This window comes from Sus scrofa, chromosome 9 (assembly GCF_000003025.6).
Source record: "Sus scrofa isolate TJ Tabasco breed Duroc chromosome 9, Sscrofa11.1, whole genome shotgun sequence".
Taxonomy (NCBI): Eukaryota; Metazoa; Chordata; class Mammalia; order Artiodactyla; family Suidae; genus Sus; species Sus scrofa.
In genome coordinates this window covers 129,834,338-129,853,809 of record NC_010451.4, presented here as the reverse complement: position 1 = coordinate 129,853,809, position 19,472 = coordinate 129,834,338, and the positions used below count along the sequence as shown (strand labels likewise).

The 19,472-nt window shown below is 45.1% G+C and overlaps 1 long non-coding RNA gene across 1 annotated transcript; it reads left to right on the top strand.

Moving 5' to 3' along the window:
* LOC106505041 lies at positions 2,169-12,140 on the top strand. The gene is made up of 3 exons (XR_001299099.2): positions 2,169-4,848; positions 6,007-6,158; positions 9,931-12,140. It is a non-coding gene; the product is annotated as an uncharacterized LOC106505041 (long non-coding RNA).

The window sequence follows — 19,472 nt, the reverse complement described above, 5'->3', positions numbered from 1 at the left end:
AAATTCTGATGTATTTAAAGTGTAGAATATGATGTGGAAAATATTCTACACTTTGTGAAAAGATAAATATATATATATATATACACACACACACACATATATATATATACACACACATTGTGAAACTATTTTCACTCTAGAGTTAACACATCTATCACCTCATACATTTATCTTCTTTTTTTAAGTGAGAATACTTAAGCTCTATTCTCTTAGCAAATTTCAATACACGATACAGTAGTATCAACTATAGTCACCATGTTACACCCAAGATCCTCAGACATTATTCATCTTATAACTGAAAGCCTGTACCCTTTTACCAGTCTCTATCTATTTACCTCACACACACCCCAGCTACTGGAAACTACCATTCTAATCTTTACTTCCATGAGTTTGTCTTTTTAGAAAGATTCTTTATATAAGTATACCATGCAGTACTTGTCTTTCTTTGTCTGGCTTATTTCATTTAGCATAATGCCCTTAAGATTCATCCATGTTGTCTCAATTGGCAGGATTTCCTTCTTTTTCAGGCTAGATGATACTCCATTGCATATATATTTTATCCATTTTATTGCATTTTCTTTATTCATTCATCTGTTGACAGACACTTAGGTTGTTTTTATACCTTGGTTATTGTGAACAATGCTGCACTGAACATGGTGTGTACATGTCTCTTCAAGAATCTGTTTTTATTTTCTCTGGATATATACCCAGAAGTGGGATTGCTGAATCCACCATACTGTTTTTCATAGTGGCTGTACCAGTTCACATTACCATCAACAGTATACAAGGGTTCCCTTTTCTCAGCATCTTCCACATCCCTTTTCTTCATATCCTTCATTTGTTCTCTTGCCTCTTTGATACGAGGCTCATAACAGTTGTGAAGTGATATCTTATTGTGGTTTTGATTTGTATTTCCTGGATGATTAGTGATGTTGAGTACCTTGTCATGTACTTGTTGGTCATTTGCATGTCTTCTTTGGAATATGTCTACTCAAGTTCTTTGTCCATTTTTTTATTGTGTTATTTGGGATTTTGCTTTATTTTGCTATTGACTTGTATAGGTTTCTTGCATAGTCTGAATATTAATACTTTATCAGATATGTAAATTGCAAATATTTTCTCCCATTCTATAGGTTGTCTTTTCATTTTGTTGATAGTTTCCTTTGCTGTGCAGAAGCTTTTTAGTTTGATGTAGTCTTGCTTGTTTATTTTTGATTTAGTGTCAAATCCAAAAAATCATTGCTTACCCCTCATGTCCAGGAGCTTACCCCTAGTGTTTTCTTCTGAGAGTTTTATAGATAAGGCTTTATGTTCAAGTCTTTAACCTATTTTGAGTTGATTTTTGTGCCCGGTATAAGATATAGGTGAAGTTTCATTCTTTTGCATTTGACTGTCTAGTTTTCCCAAAAGTGTTTATTGAAGAGACTCTCCTTTCCCCGTTGTATATTCTAGGCCCCTTTGTCAAAAATCAATTGACCATTCATGCATGAGTTTATTTCTGTGCTTTCAATTCTTTTCATTGATCTGTTTTTTAAGCTAATGCCATACTATTTTGTCTACTATACCTTTGTAATATAGCTCAAAATCAGGAAGCATGATGCCTCTAGTTTTGTTCTTCTTTCTCAATATCGCTTTGGCTATTCAGGATCTTTTGTGGTTCCACATGAAATTTTGGGTTATTTTTTTCTATTTCTGTAAAATTTTCCACTGGAATCTTGATAGAGATTGCATTGAACCTTTTAGGTTATTTTGAATAGTATGGACATTTTAGCAATATTATTTTTTCCAGTAGATGAACATGGAATAACTTTCCTTTTATTCATGTCTTTAATTTCTTTCATCTTGTTTTATTTTTCATTGTTTTCAGTGTACAGATCTTCCACCTCCTGGTTAAATTTATCCTTACTCTTCTTTTTGATGCAATTGTAAATGGGATTCTTTTTCTTTCTTTTTTTTTTTCTTTTTAGGGCAACAGCCATGGCATATGGAGTTTCCCAGGCTAGGGGTCAAATTGGAGCAGTAGCTCCTGGTCTATACCACAGCCACGGCATCTCCAGATCCGAGTCATGTCTGCGACCTACACCAAAGCTCACGGCAATGCAGATCCTTAATCCACTGAGTGAGGCCAGGGATCGAATCTGCATCCTCATGGATACTAGTCAAATTTGTTTCCACTGAGCCATGGCAGGGAACTCCTGGGATTATTTTCTTAATTTCTATTTTTGATAGTTTGTCATCAGTGTGTAGAAATGCAACTGATTTCAGTATACTGCCTTTGTGTCCTACAACTTTAGTGAATTTGCTTGTGCTCACATTTTTTTTTTTTCTGGAGTCTTTAGGATTTTCTAGATATAATATCAGGTCACTTGAAAATAGACACAACTTTACTTCTTTCCAATTCAAATGCCTTTTATTTCTTTTTCTTGTCTAATTGCACTGGCTAAGACTTCCAGTACTAGATTGAATAAAACTGGTGAGAGTGGGCATTCTTGTTCTCTTTTAAAAGTACTTAATAGACCTTATTTTTTAGAGAAATTTTAGATTCAGAGCAAAATTAAGAAGAAGGTACAGAGATATCCTATATACCCCCTACCCCAACATATGTGCAGCTTCCCCCATTCATTATCAACATTCCCCACCACAGTGGTACATTTGTTACAATTGATGAACCTACAGTGACAAATCATTATCATTCAAAGTACATTTTGTGCTGTACATGCTATGGGTCTGGACAAATTTATAATGCATGTGTCCACCACTATGTATCATACAAATCATTTTACTTCTTCAAAAATGTCTTGTGCTCTGCCTCTTTATCTCTTCCTTTCTCATACCCCCTGGCAACCACTAATCTTTTTACCTAGATGTCACCTTCTAAATCACTGAGGGCTTTAAGATAGAAACGGATGAAATCAGGAATGTTCCTAGAGAGCAGTAAGTGTGTTTTCTTCTGCATTGTATTTTCTGACTGGTGATGTGTGGCACAAAGTTGCTCCTTCATAAATATTGATTGAATGAGTGCGATTATTTTAGAAAGAGGTAATTTCTCAGAGCCAGGCTTTGTATTTGCACAACAGAGTTTGTAGACCAGATTCCGCCTGAGTTTGAGCTTCTACCTTAGAGCATCAGAGCCCCACTTACCCTATGTTAATCATCATCCAGACAGATTTCCTAGAGACTCTATTCATCCATCATGATTTCCTCACTACAGGCTCCCACTGCCATTCTTCTCACCATTGCCCGACTCTGCAGTGCCTATGAAAATGTGTAAGAGAGGCCGGGCAGGGATCATCTGGCTGCTTCAACTCCACCTCCTCCTCCATTACCTTCCGTGCTGTGCACACAGACTGGAATTACCAACCTTCAGCGAGCTGAGTAAATTATTTTCTGCTAATCAGCTTAATTACCCATTTCTTTAAGATAAACTTTCAAATGTTGTAAAGGCCTTCAGAAACCTTTTGTTCTTGCAGATTGTAGTGGTAAAATGGTAGAATGCTCAGGTCCCCCACAACCCAGAAGCTGAGACTGCTCAGATAATGTGGCTGGTGCCCACTCACCTCTTTGCACCTGGGCCTTTATTGGCTGTCCACATCAAGTGGGAAGGAGGGCAACTCTTATCCCCCTTTACAGATGGGCAGTTCCAGGAGAACTCTGGCTCCATGGGAACCATGGTGGTCCCTCCCTTAGGGACTTTTCAAAGTCTGCCATTGTATTCCACAAAAGGCTGATGCCATTGGCAAGCAAAGAACATCTCCTCAATTTCTCAATAGGACAGCTAAGGCCCAGAGAGTCTGTTGTCCCCAAAGCCTCAGGAAGCGGGGCTCTTGGGGTCCCATCCTCCACACATGCCATCTGCTAGGTATCATCTTCTCCAGTCTCAAGAGTTTCTCGGTCAACTAACCTCCATTTCTAAGCACCCAATCCTCATCCAGCACAGGCTGGGCTTTGGAGAGGTGTCTCTCTGACATGCATTTGCTTATGAATCACCTGGAGAGTGTGTTAACATGCAGATTCTGGGTGGGCTGAGACTCTGCTTTTCTAATAAGCAACCAGGTAATGCTGATGCTTCTGGTATGTGGACCACACTTTGAGCAGAAGGACAGTGGAGATAAGAAGGAAAACCTGGAGGAAGCCCTGCCCTTAAAGAACTCCCTGCCAGTTAAGGAAATAAAACCAGAGGGTCAGAGAACTTTGTAGAGCTTCAGGGGTTAACAGAGGCCTGTAGCATGGCTGGTGTCTGATGTTGTTGAATGAACAAATGATAATAAGAAAGGCGTACGCAGCTGTGATTCAGTGAGGGTGCACTGGACAGAGCTAAGTCCAAGGAGCTCAGAAATGATTACCGACTAGCATCCTCAGAAGCGCTAAGTGAAGGGGAACTCACAAGTAAGTCTTTTAACCTGCCATCTAGGGCAGTGACTTTCAACTTTTTTTTTGACCTGGGCCCACAGTAACATAACAAGGAATGAATGTTACATTGTGACCTGTACACTCTGTGTGTGTGTGTGTGTGTGTGTGTGTGTGTTTAGAGGTAGGTATATATACATGTATATACATATCTACTGCTGAAGCAAAATTTCTGGAAATAATATTTAAATTGTATTAAAACGTAATTTTTTTTAACATCCCCTAGACAGAAATACATAAGGAAGCATACTGACGTCCAGTAAGCTTGGGCGTGGCAGGGGTCACATGACCTGGCTGCAGATGTGGAAGGATGCAAAGCCACTGCCCTCCAGGATTTCTTGCTGGTGCTCCCCTCTGGCCAATCACAGCCGGGGCAAGGGAGCCGCAGTGATAGAGCACATAAAGGATGATAGCTCCGGTCCCTTGCAGGATGATGCGTAAGTCTGGGGGGAGGGGAGAGGGCGGAGTAACCACCCCAAAAATTTACACTTTCTCTATGTGATTTTCTTGGTATATCCTTTTTGATCCCAACTCTTATTGTTCCATTTATTTTCCTCCCTCCCCATTCAGTCATTCCCTCCCTTCTTTCTTCCCTCTCTTCCTCCTCCCTCCCACCCTCCCTCCCTCCTTCCCTCCTACTGGTTGTTGTCCACTAACTTTATTTACTCATCAGTGGGTTGCAATGTGCAGATGAAAAATACTGGTCTGTGATAAATAAGGCAAATAGGTTTTATCTTGGATACCAACTTAAATGGATTGACAAAGAGCACCAGGAGCATTAGGTATAAAAAGATTCTGAGGTTGAATCTAGGCTTGTTAGTAAAAGAAGGGTGAGCTATTACGCAGGCCTGCAGTTGGTTTAGAAGACAGTGGCAATCCTCATGCCAACTACTTGCCACCATTGATCAAAGAGTGCTATGAGATTGGGAGAGACAAGCATATCCATACATCTTTCTAGTCCGGGCCATGCATGACAGGTGCAGCAGAGATACTCAGAAGCACTGATTTTGAATGACTCCGAGATTAGAGTTGATAAAGAAAGTGTTCAGTCCATGTTTATCCTTAGTGATTTTTACCCTATTCTTCTACGCAGGTGTAAGTACTCAGAGCCACTTTCATTCAAGTGAATTAAAAATTGGAAACCAGGGGTTCCCACTGTGGTACAACGAAATTGGCAGCGTCTTTGGAGCCCTGGGACAGAGGTTTGGTCCCCTCCTTAGGGCAGTGGGTTAAGATCCCGCATTGCAGCAGCTGCCATGTGGGTCACAGCTGCACTTCACAACTGGTCCCTGGCCCAGGAACTCCATGTGCTTTGGGGCAACCAAAAAAAAAAAAAAAAAATGGAAACCAGTTCTCGGTGAGATTGAGAGTGCCAAGAGGGGAGCTGCCCCAGAGAGGGTCATTGTAGACCTCTGCATGCACATGTCAAGGGCGGGTCAGGTCCACCGAATTTCCTGGTAGCACCACAATGACAGATGAATGATAAACCCACAAGCGGTCAGCATCTTTGTGAAGCACGCCCTGGCCAAGTGTCCCCCATTGGGTCAGACCAACCCAGGCGACATCGAGACTGATACACAGTGTGTTTAATTCGCAGAGCTGCTTGTGAATGTCCTCCAGGGAGCCCAGCCCCACCCTCTGCTCAGTGAAAATCATGGGCTACTACAGGCTAATGGGAGGAGGACTGCAGAGGGCAGCCACCCTGGAGAGCAGAGCCCTCAGATGGAGACAGCTGGCTTCCATCTGAGCAGGTGAGGGAGCTGCTCCTGCAGCGCTGGTGAGATGGGGAGGCCATGCCGAGAGGAAGAGCTCCTGGGACTGGGAAGGGGGACTAGGGGCTGAGACTGTCTCTACGACTCATTTTGTCAGGTTTGGGGAGATAAAGGCTGACTCATAGCATGGTCAGTGGTTAAAAAAAAAAAATTAAGGGAAGCAAACATTGTGAGGAGGAAATAGTGAAAAGCCTAGTGAAGAGATGTCACTTCCTGTAGCAGCTCGTGAGCTACATGGCAAAAAGGTGCAAGCAGAGGACCAAGCGCGTGGGACTGGGATGCTCAGAAAGCTTGGTAGCACCTGCCTCCTCCAGGAGTTAGAAGAGAACAAGGTACCAATGCACCCATCGGCTGTGGCCACGCTGACTGGTGGGCGGAGCTCTCCTGCCCCACCCCCACAGGACCTCTTCCCTACCCTTGAGCCCATCTTCTCTCTGCCTTCTATTTCTGGGTACATACCATATTCAGTATATATTACCTTTGAAAATAGATATTCCCTGTCAAAAGCACAATCCAGGAACATAAAATATTGACCTGGGAATTATTGAGGCAGCCTTGGTAAATGTCAGTGATTACTTAAGGTCAAGTTAAACACGGAAGACCAAGCTGCTGGAACTTCCATCCCGACTGCCTAGAGAAGGGTAATTTCAGAGAAAGCCCAAAGGATTTTCATCCTGAGACCCTATATTTGCTAAAGCTGCCATCTGTGACCAAACACCCTTGGTCAGAGAGTTACAGAGGTAGTTTGGGGAACATCCATGGCGGTTGTACCAAACCTTTTGGTGAGAAAACAGAAAGTGCTAAGTTTAGTGCTAATCGCGTTTCTTCTGAGAAGTGTTGAGAGGTGAGTCTGTGCCAAAAGGCTTTAGTTCTCTCTCTCTCTTTATCTCTCCTTCTCTCTTGTTCTTCCTGCTTTTCTGTTCCCTTCTCTTTTTTGTGTCTTCCACTTTTTTTGGGGGGGGGCACACCTGTGGCATGTGGAAGTTCCTGGGCCACGGATGGAACCCATGCTACAGCAGTGACTGAAGCCACAGCTGTGACAAGGCCAGATCCTTAACCCACTGGGCCACCAGGGAACTCCTCTTCCACTTTTTCTAACAGGACATTTCATCTGCCCATATCTCTTTCTCACTCCTTGCATCTAAACATTTATGAATCTATAAAAGCTGAGAAATTCAAATGATTGAGAAGCACCATACCGCCGGAAGAAGCATGGACTTTAGTAAAAGGATAGTGAGTATGAGGTTTTGATGTTCAGCCATTCAAACAAGAATCATGGGGGATCTTATTTCCTCGTACGTTGCGCAGGCTGGAGCAAAGCGGGCATTAAGGAGGGAAGACGTTGCTCAAAGTCACACGAAATTACCACCTTCTTTCCACTATATTGAACAGTCTACATGGTCGGAGGCTACCAAGAGCCGATTCTAGGAACCGAGCCAAATCCAGTCAATTAAGAGAAGTCGGGGAGTGTTTAAGATCTAGTCACACCATCTATCATTAGAATTGAAGTGTTCAACAGAGGATAGCCTGGAGGCTCATCACAAATTTTTCTTGACATTGAAAAAAATTGGCTTAAGGGAATTAAAAAAAAATTCCAAAGGTTCTTGATTGGAATTTTAACAGGCATCTTGCAGCTTGATTACAGCAAGGAAGAAGGAAGTAACTCCAATAAATTCATGTGTTCAGCTGTCCTGCACAGCAGTAAAGAATCAACTGTCAGAGGACTCGCTCTGGGGGCAGAGAATTGGGAAGTGAGTCTGGAGAGGTGGTGACTCACAGAGAGATCTCACCTGGAAGGGCTGAGAATGATCGCGATGCCATTATTTGCACTTTGAACCTGCACCCTCTTATATCTCTTATATCCCCTTTGGCTAAAGAAATATTAAGGGTCCTCTCCTGATCTAAAATATGACACAGATGAACCTATCTACACAGTATAAGCAGACCCACGGACAAGGAGAACAGACTTGTGGTTGCCAAGGGGGAGGAGGGAGGGAGAGGGATGGACTGGGACGCTGGGGTTGGCAGATGTAAGCTATTATATACGGAGGGGATAAACAAGATCCCATGTAGGGCACGGAGAACTAAATTCAGTGTCCTGGGATAACCCACAATGGAAAAGAATATTTTAAAAAAGAACATATATATGTGTGTGTGTGTGTGTGAGTGTGTGTGTGTACACATGTATGAATATATATATATATGAGTCATTATACAACATTGTAAATCAACTCCACTTCCATAAAAGAATTTAAAAGGAATCCACTACTACATGCCCTCTGTTTTGATGCCATGTGACATTGCTGTGTAATCTTACCAAGGCGAGATTACACAATCTCTCTCCCCCTCCATCCCGGTCCCTGGAAAAGAGATACATTGTGTCAAAGTACAGAGTGATCTTCCCAAGTGCTCCAAAGGATACACGAAAAGGCTGTTCATTGAACTCGAGTTTTAGCAAAGAATCTTCAATGAAGGCTTCTGAGCAAACACGTGAATGAGTTGAAGTAACAGTAATGACATATGTGAGGGAGGCAGAGGAATTGTGGCTCATGAAATCCACTGGTTAAACATGTGCACACCCTCTCTCCCTGCTCCACTAGGGCTGTGCGGGCCAGGGAGAAGGGAGGTGACAGGTGCTGGTGGGGAAGTCTCATCCTAGGATGGGAGGTGAACATGGGGCCGAGGCTGGGCCTCCTGTGCCTCCTCCTTCCTCTGGTCATCACTTGACATGGCCCTCCATCCTACTCCAAGACAACCAGCCTGTTCACTGCTGCCATATCTCAGGGGCATCTCGAAGAAGTTTGCCCAGCCCCTCTCCTCACACCACACACCCAGGAGAGGAGTCCAGTCAGGCCAGGAGAGATCCAAGGGCTTTCTTAGTGGTTCTTCTAAACCCAGGCTATGCTGCCTATGGGAATTCATCCTCTCTTGCTCGCTCTCTCTCTCTCCTTCTCGCTCTTGCTCTCTCTCATTCTTGCTCTCTCTCACCCCTCTCATATACCAGTGGGGTTTAAAGGCACACCTGAGGCTGTGTCCATCTGGGAAGACAGGATGAATGAATGGGTAGCGTTCACTACTTCACCTTCTCAGGAGAACGCTCTCTCCCCACTGTGCCACTTCCGTTCTTGGTTTGCCCATGTGCCAGTGCCGAGATGCTGGCTGGGCAGGGTTTGGATGTGGTCTAGGCTGGTGCACTGAGGTCTGCATGTAACAGGGCAGAGAGAGGCAGCTCCCCGTGACCTTCCCAAACATACCAGGAGCCTATGTGAGGGTTTGGGCAAAAGAACCCATGGTCAGAAAGTCAGTAACTGGCCCTAGCTCAGGTGCTTTGCTCATTTGCTCCAGGAATCTAGAGATGGGTGGCTGGCCTTGCCACATCTCCAGTCTCTTCTCTTCTCCTGTTGAGACCCTCGTGGACATTGATTTCTGCTGTCCTCCAGAGGTGGGACGGTCCACCCTACTCCCACCCCACTGTCAGTCCCAATGTTGCACTGTGACAACCGTGATCCAGTATTACAAGCACAGGAGACTTTGCCTCTGGCTTCCCCTCCCCTCCCTCCAGCCTTGAGTCCAGCCTCTTCTCTGAATCACTGTAGCATCTATTTACCTACTATTTAGGTTGGGGGTTACTAGATCCTGCCTTGTGTGTGTTTGTGCCTCCACTGTGTCGGGTCTGTAGGTTGCATTATTCCTGTAAGACCATAGGTCTCCCTAGAGAAGTGGGATTGACCGCATCTCCTGTCTCTCCCAGAGCCCAGTACGCTGCACGCAGGACGTGTTCATAGCTCTGCTGACATTGCTCAGCTGGGAAATGAGAGGTTCATGAGATGGCTGCCCTCTTCCTCCAGAGAAGCAAGACCCCAGGTAAACAAGAGATTCTGTGCAGTAAGCAATCCCACGTGAGGCCTCTTCAGAAGCCCAGAGTGGCTATTGGAGGTGTCTGCCTTGCCCTGGGAGAGTGGCATCTCTCAGAGGGGGAGTCCTGGGTGGCAGCTGTGGGGGATTGGCACCACTTTGAAAGAGGTGCTGTTTCTGAAGGGTGGACTATTCAAGAGTTAGTGCTTCAAGCTAATGAAACTAGACCTAGTTTTGCTGCAGAAGCCTTCTCAGGGACCGTATTCGTTTGTCAGGTCTGCTGTAACAAAGCGCCATAGGTTGGGTGGCTTAACCCACAGAAGTTTATTTTCTCACTGTCTGGAAGCTAGATGTCCAAGATCAAGGTGCCTGAAGGTTGATTTCACTCTGGGGGCGCCCTCTGTGACTTGTAGATGGCTGCCTTCCTCCAGTGTCTTCACCGGGTCTCCTCTCTGCGCGTGTCTCTGTTTAATCTCCTCTTCTTATGAGGATGCCAGTCACCTTGGATTAGGGTCCATCCTGATGACCTCACTTTACCTTAATTACCTCTTTAAAGAGCCCTTTCTCCAAATACGGTCAGATGCCAAGGTTCTGGGGTAGGACTTCAGCATAGGAATTTGAGGGGACAAATGCAACCCATGACAGTAACTTTGGGCAACATTGGATTTTCTCAATTGAATTTTTGTTCAATTCCGTCAACAAGCTGTACTGAATACCTACACTGCACTGTTCAGATGCTGGGGATATGGCAGTGAGCACAGAGACATTCTGGGGCAGAGACCTAGTTAGGAAAAAATGTATGGCTCATTGAATAATGTACAGGCTATGGAGGCCGTGAAGGCAGGGCCCGGGTGTAGGACGTGTCACCTAGCCCTTCCCCCACCTCCAGGCACCACCCTACCCTGGTCATGCATCTCACCCATGCAAGCCCAGGGTTACAGGGGCCCTGAGAGCCAGGCTGTGGCTGGCTGGCTGCACACTAGGGCCACTGATGTAGAAACCGTCCAGTGCACTCACCCCACAGCCCAGCCCGGAGCCAGCAGCATGGTGGACCCTGCGGAGGAAACCCTGACAGTCTGTTCATCTTGTTCCAAGTGAGCACTGACAACCACTGCAGGCTGACTGTGTGCCAGGTCCTATCCCGTGCCCGATCGTCTTTCTTCTCCCACAGCCCAAGAAACACGATTCTTTTCCACATTTACAGATTAGGAAACTGAGTTCCGAGAGTTTATAGAACTTGCCCCCAGTCCATCTGGAGCATCAGCCTGTTAGCCTGCCTCAGCCACTGAGCTGAGCTGTCTAGCGAAGAGAAGGTAGGGTACTGTTGGGGCTGGAGTTGAAGGTTGGTTTTCATTGGCTTCCGAACACTTTTTATCTTCAAGGAAAGCTGCCAGCAGAGCCTCCTACCAGAGGACGAATAAATCTTATTTCCAATAAGTGACGGCCAGCATTAAAACATGCAGAATTTTTCAACATAAATTTTCCCAGCAATTATAACTCATTACTTCGATACAAGGCATGAACTGCTGCAGTCTGTCCACGGTGATGAGGAAAACACTGGGCACGAGCCTGGCAACATGGTCTTTGACAGCAGTGTGAAATATTTCACAGCAGTTTCCAGGAAGTTTTGCCGGCTGCACTGATGACAGTGAGGTCTTCTCCACGGCATCTGTTGCAAGGAGCCTTAACACACATTTCTCCTGGTGCTGTGGGGCCCCTCGGAGAAAGCAGGCCAGGTGGATAAAAAGAAACAGCAGATAGTGACACAACGCTACAAATCAACTGTACTCTAATAAAAATCAAAATTAAAAACATACTGAAAGTAGCTTACAAAAAGAAAGAAAGAAAGAAAAATCCTTCTTTGAGATGTTTGCTTTCTCAAAGGCATTCTGGGCTCTCTCAAGGTCAATGTTTTGAGACCTGGCCTTGCTGCTGTGGGTAGTGCTTCAGCACAGAAATCTAGAGTTCCTTTCCCTTTTGTCTTAAAGTAAATCTCTGCTTTGGGGGCAATGTCCTTTTTTACTAAGTGTCATGATGAGAGTTTAGCTAAAAATCCAAGGTTGGAGTTCCCATTGTGGTTCGGTGGTAACAAACCCAACTAGTAACCATGAGAATGCAGGTTCAATCCCTGGCCTCACTCAGTGGGTTAAGGATCCGGCATTGCCATGAGCTATGATGAAGGTCACAGCCACAGCTCGGGTCTGATGTTGCGGTGGCTGTAGTGTAGGCCGGCAAGTGTAGCTCTGATTTGACCCCTAGCCTGGGAAGTTCCATGTGTGCCGGGTGCAGCCCTAAAAAGGCAAATGAAAATAAATGAAATAAATAAAAATCCAGGGATGTTGGATAATTCTGCTTGTTAGAGAGGTTGAGTATATTTCACATTATTTTTAGCCATTTGGCTTCCCCATCTGTGGGTTACCAATTCATATTGTTTACCCACTTTTCCTCCTTTTGTGTGGGATCTTTTCCTGATTTCTTTTGAGGAAGTTCTTAAGATTTTCTGAATACAAATCCCTTGCTAATTGCATGCTGACAAAGATCTTTTCCCAATTTGTGACTCATCTCTTTACTTTACCATATAAAAAAATTAACTTTAAACTTGGAAGTATCCATGTTTTCTCTTTTATGATATGTGATTTGGTGTCTTAAACATTATTTACTGCACTCCATATTTCACACCCCACCAAAAGTTTTGTCTGAGATTTAATAATCGTTGTTTTAAATGTATTTTTCAAAAGGCACATGGCATTAGCTGAAATAATAAGGAAGTATTTGGCCTTTGGGACGTATGACTGTGTTTCTTAAGAATGAGATCTCACTCTCCTCCTGGTGGTGCTGGCGTGAGTTGTTGAACGTGTCTCTAATTCTGGAATCCATTTAGATCTCATGTGTGGGGCAGCCTGCCGCATCTTCCTCTTGCTTTACTAAGCAGTTGAAATTTCTGCTGCTTAAGCATCTAAGAATACTAAAATTTTTCCATTGTCTTCCCTTCCATGTGGTGCTTTGGCATAATCTATGTCTGTCTGTTGATCTGTTGACCTATCTAGGTTGTGAGAAAGGCACCTGCTATGTGTGTGTCTTGGTAACTGATATTTTTCTGCCTATGTCTTGTGTGGGACAGTATTAAGATTAATGTACGTTTTCAGAACATTGACATAAACCCATAAGGAGCGCCGTAGCCCTGGAGCACAAAACGTTAGACTATTAGAACGGGCTGGGTTGTGATGGGCTCCCAACAAGCCCAAGGCCTGAACTCCAGTTCTTTCTTGCTCTCAGCAGGGGTCCAGAACACATCAGGCTGCTTCAGTCTTATGGCCCCACCATCTCAACACGGGGCCTCCTCAGTCACAGGGCAGGAGAAGGAACAGCTGGAGAATTGCTCAGGCTCTTCTGTGCTGTTGCCTGGAAGTGGGGCGCATCGCTCCCACCCACACTCTTTGGCCAGACCCTGTCATGGGACCCCACCTAACTGCAGGGGGGCTGGGGAGTGTGAAGAAGCAGGTGGACTGCTTGGTAAGCATCACAGGAGGCTGGTCTGAGATTAATAGACGGTCCACAGAATGTGCACCTATGATTGAGAGTGAACTGTAGCTGATAAATTTTGAGTCCTGCTTAAAACGCACAGGTCAGGATGCTCTGTGTGGAAATACGAACTAGGAAAATATGCCTTCTGAGATGAGGGGGCAGGGACGAAGTCATCAGAGGGAAGGGGGAGAAAGCATTCCACCTTGGCTCTGGCCTTGACCATAAGGATTTCTTATTAGCAGGTGGGAGGGTGTCAAAATGGAGAAGGAAAGCAAAGCCAGGCAATGAGAGGACCTCCAGGAACTTTAAGATAAATAAATGTTCCAAATGGGAGTGGAACTGGAGATCTCCGAAGGAACTCTTTGCTGAGAAGCCACTAGAGTGGTTTACCAACAGGCTAGAAGATACTGCTGACAGCAGTGAAGCCATTCTTCCTCCAGGGTGCTCACAAAGAAGAGGCGGCCAGGCTGGAAATACACATGCATATGCCCAACCACAAAGACACATCAAAGAAAATGAAAAGAGATTCTCCCGTCCTCTGCTTCTATATGCCTTCTGCAAAAGCTATGCTTAAGTGGGTATTTAGGACAAAAAAAAAAAAAGGTGAACACAAACCACTGGTGATTTTTCAGGAAGAAGAAAAAAAGTTGTTGGGAGAACGGGAAAAAGTTACCAGCGACAGAAAATTCAGGACAGCAATCATTGTTTTCCAACGGCGGAGGCAGGAGATAAAATGTGTAGCCGAGACGCGCGCCTGACCTTCCGGCGACGCACGTATCAGACTCAGCAACGCGGAGACAAAGGGAGCCGAATCACAGGGGAGAAGGAGCCAGAAGCAGAGGCTGGATGCCGCGTGAAATCCATGGTGAGCGGCCGAGGAGCTCACAGAGGGACGAGTAGAGCAGATAAGCACGTTGCAGTGACGAGAGAAACAGCCTGGGGGAAGGGTGAGATTCGGCCCCGGAAAGAAGGCTTTAGCAGAGGCCAAGGGTTCTGGGAGGAAATGATCTGAGGGGCCAGAGTCTTTGGGGAGACGTGTGACTCCAGTTCTGTGAGCAAGATGTAGGACTGGTATCAAACAAGAGTCCCATGTGGCGCCGATTGTCAAGCCGTCACCATGTATGGTGTCCTTTCTAAGTGTCGGGCACAGCTCCCGTGGCACTAGGAACACCAAGCTTTGCAGTGATAAACGTTAAGCATCATGAACAATCAAGAAGGGCTCATATTTAGAGTCTTCGATGTGTGCCGGGACCTGTGCTGAAAGCCTGACCTGTGGCAACTCACTCAATGCCCGTGCCAGCCCTGGCTTCACCTTTCGATGCCTCTGTTTCCTCATCTGCAAGTCGCAGTGTGAACATCCCCACGGGCAGTACTCTCAGCGGTCCAGCAAGGCAGGGGCTGGTGTCCCTCTTCTCAAAGAGGATCCCTTCCTCCCGTTGGCTCTGATGGCCTGAGGTCCATGCTTGGGGAGAAAAAAGGGACAGAGAACCCAGGGGGCTGGGGATGGGGAGGAGAGATGAGTGCATCCAGCACTTCCACTGCTCAGCGGCAGCTGAGTCACCCTGCCCTCTTCCTTGTCCACATAGGTCCCATGTCAGCTGCGCCTAAGAAACTGAGAAGCAGGGACACTGCAGGGCTGGCTGACTTTCACAGCAGCAGAACTAGGGGCTCTCTGATTCCTTGGGGAGTGAGGGGTTTTCTCCAGTGAATCATCCTGAACCATGAGGCAGGGTGAACCCATTTGAAAACAGAGGGTAAATGTCTACGCAGAGCAGGGGAGAGCAGCACGTGCGCCCAGGGGGGCTTAGTGGGGGGTAAACGCTGAAAAGACAGCGGTTAAGTTTCTGCAGTACCAAAGGAACAGGTCCGTGCTGGAGGTGCCAGAACTTGCAGTGTTTTCTCGTTGACCAGCTGTGGCCTTGAGGAGCCAGGCGAGGGTCAGCAGGACTCTGGACGTCTCCAGAGGTGAGCAGGTTGCTCCTTAGCCTTCCACCATCCTCAGTCGTAAGCATGAGGGTTTGAAATCTCCCAGAGTCTCCCTGGTAACCCAGAACAAGCTTTCCTAACTTCTGTCTGACTTTGTTTTCCTGGGGTCCGCGCCTCCATCTGCTCGCTTCTCTATTCCACCTCAGTTTATGGCTGTGATGGTCCTTGGTAACAAGGGATCAAGACCTGCACCTGTGCTTCCACATACGGCATTGTTTATCGTGTCCCAATGCAAAAATAGCTCCCTCGGACTTACACCGGCCAAGATTCTCTTATTTGTTGTCTTTTTGTGAGCATCAAAAGAGGCAGGAGGAGGGAAAGCTTCCTGGAAGCCTGTTTGTCACTGAAAATCAGTGAATTCAGAGGAACCTCAGACCAAGAGAGAGCAGAAGATCAAGTGCAGGCTTCTGCCTCCAGGCAATGACCCCTCTATTCCAAGCCTGTGAGGACCTGTTCCCTCCAGGATCTGTCCCTGGGATTAAGCGTCACATGTCGTCTTAGAGCTTTCTCTTGCCGTCTAAAATCTCCAACAGACATTGAGAGGGTGGAAAATGGGCCCCTTCTTCCACTGGTGAGATGTGAAATATGACAGACTTTCCGGAGAGCAAAAATCCTTCACCCCTGTGCTCAGTTTCTTACCCAGCATTTCTATGTCTGGAAATACATCCTAAGGAAAAAATCAGATTGTTGCGCAAAGATGAATGGGGTGGGGGGTGGCTTGGGGGTTTGGAGTTGGTAAATGCATACCTCTGTAGATGGAATGGGTGGTCAACAGGGTCAGCAGGGACCTGCCGTATAGAACAGGGACATCTATACAATCTTCCATGATAACCTGTGTGGGAAAGCGTACGTGTGTCTGTACAGCTGAGCCACTCTGTTGTACAACAGAGACGTTGTCAATCAGCTATACTTGAATAAAATAAAATGTAAAACAGATGACTGGGAGTTCCCGTCATGGCTCCGTGGGAACGAATCTGACTAGCATCCATGAGGACACAGGTTTGATCCCTGGCATCACTTAGTGGGTTAAAGATCCGGTGTTGCTGTAAGTGGTGATGTAGGTCGCAGATGCAGCTCGGATTCCAAGGTGCTTTGGCTGCAGTGTAGGCCGGCAGCTGTAGTTCTGATTCGACCCCTAGCCTGGGAACCTCCATATGCCCCGGGTGCGGCCCTAAAATAAAAACAAAAACAAAACAAAACAAACAAAAAAACAATGAATGGACAAGAATGTCTGGTAGAACACCATTCATTGAAAGCAACCTGAAATGTCCAGTAGTTGTAACTGATTAGTAAACCATCAAGAGTCAACAGTGGATTATGCATATACCTATTTTAAATGATATCCACATATACTTACATGGCAGGATGTCGATGAGAAACAATGAAAAATGTGGGTTACAAAACAGTATCCAGGGCACAAGCCTGTGTTTATATACACGTGCCTTGAAAAAGTCTGTGACCACAATAGATAGTGAGATGTCAGTATTGGTTGTCCTATGGGGGGGGGGGAGGTGTGATACAAGTTTCTCTTTATTTTTATTTTTTTCTATTATTAATAGGATTTTGAAAAACAAATAGATCCATTTAAAAAATCTCTTTAGAGTTATGCATGTTTTTTTTTCCCACATCAAGGTGGTATCATTTTCTGAGCTTTCTTTGGTGAAGGAGAAGAGAACAGTATGTCCTCTCATTTATTAATTTTGCTTTATTCAGATTCAGTGAATCCAAGTGTGTTTTTGCTAAATTTATGTTATTGAAGTATGGTTGATTTAAAATGTTGATGTCTGCTGTACTGCAGAATAATTCAGTTAAGCATATATATATGTATGCCTAACTATACATATAGTGTATGTTTATATATACACATATATACATTCTTTTTCTTATTCTTTTCCATTGTGGTTTATCACAGGATATGAATAGAGGTCCCTGTACTGTACAGTAGGACCTTGCTGTTTATCCATCTTATGTATAATAGTTTGCATCTGCTAATCCCAAACTCCCAATTCATTCTTCCTCCCACCCCCGCTGGGCAACCACAGGTCCAACACACTTGAATCCAAGTGTGGTTTTGAAGAAGAAAAGGCATCATAAGGATTCAGCCTGAATGGTGTGTCTGTATGAGGGGTGTGTGTTTGTGTGTGTGTGTGTGTAAGTCTAATATAAGGAGGGTTAACCCCTTCATGTTGCTAGTAAATGTTGATCATCGCTGACTAATATCACTAGTCTAAGCGCTTAGAATAGCACTTCCAGGCAGGCAGTAACTTAAATTTTTATTCCCAGATCCTAGCCCTGTCCCTGACACCAAAGTAAATGCTTAATACATATGTGATATGTGTATTAATTTTTGAACTAAAGTATGTATAGTACCTTATGACAAAGCAATGCCTGCTCTTCTGTCAGAGTCCTCATGGCTCTATAGGGTGATGGCATGTGGGGGACAGTGGGGGTCACAGATACAGTGAATCAGGTTGACCTGGGTTCAAATGCTGGTTCTGCCACATATGAGCAGTTTAGTCCTCTATGTCCGCTTCTGTAATGTGGGAATGATAATATTATCTTGCAGGGTTATTGTAAGGATGAGAATTTGAAAATTTCCTTCTTTCACACTCCTTGTGGATTTTCACCTTATAGCCTTTGAAAACGATTTAGCCACTGACCAATGTGAAAATCCATCCTTGGAAGCCATTCCATATAACTCAGGGTTCAGGTAACCGTCTCCAGAATAAAAACATAGCCTCATCTAAGGCTTTATCCGAGAGTGCTTACTCCCAGATTTCACTGAGGATATGGAAAGAAACTGTGTTTAGCAAGAATTGGTGGATTATTAAGTAGCCTTATCTCAGCTCGGCATCTCTCTGTAAATAAGTCAAGGCTCAGAGCAACGCTGTGCAAGTGCTGGAAATGTTTGAGGCCTTAAAATAGCAAAATGCTTTGAAGAAACCCATCTTCCTAATGGAAAAAAAAGAACACATGAAAAAAATGACTGTCGGTTATTTATATACAGCTCAGGCTTAAGCATGTGACAAAAGGGATGATTGCTGACCTACAGTTCTCTTCAGAAATTAGCTTTGTACCCCATATTCGAGAAGGCGGGAGATGGAAGGATGCACCAGCCAGATGACCACAGCCCACGGCCTTTTCTTAAGGCGTCTCCGTGAACTTGTTCATGAAATAGCATCCTTAGACATCACAGAGGCTTGGTTTCCACTGATCCCGTTAAGTCGGTAGTTTGGCCATGTGATCAGAATAATGACATAGCAGTGGCTGGTAACGGGGGATATAGGAAAATGGCCCATGTTCTCTTCTTTGCTTTGACTAATATGTTACAAGGGCAAAAGTAAATGAAATACAGCACAATAAAATGAGGTTTCCTCACATGTACCGCAGTCAGTGGAACATAGAGCAGGTTGACTCATGGGATTTTTCACTGTGTGAGTGTGTGTGCCTGTGTCCTTTCTCCTTGACTGAGGCTGTGTTGGTGACATACCTCACGCAGCTATATAAAGACCTCCCTCTTCCCCCAGATAATATTTAAAAAACACTGCTCTGGAGGATATTGTGTAGAGATGGGCGACCAGGCCCACTGATGAATATCCCGGAAAGTTCACCTCAAGGACGTTTTAGGTTGGGGGAAAGGCCTAAGGAAATCCATTAGTTTTCAAAGTACATACTTAATATCCCAGTTCTAGAGCTACTTTGCCTCGTGCCTTGGCCCTGGCAGCACCAATGTCATGGGTTTTTTTGTTTTTGTTTTTTGTTTTTGCTTTTTAGGGCCACACCTGCAGCATATGGAGGTTCCCAGGCTAGGAGTCCAATCGGAGCTACAGCTGCCGGCCTACACCTCAGCCACAGCAACACCAGATCCAAGCCCCGTCTGCGACCTACACCACAGCTCACGGCAACGCTGGATCCTTAACCCACTGA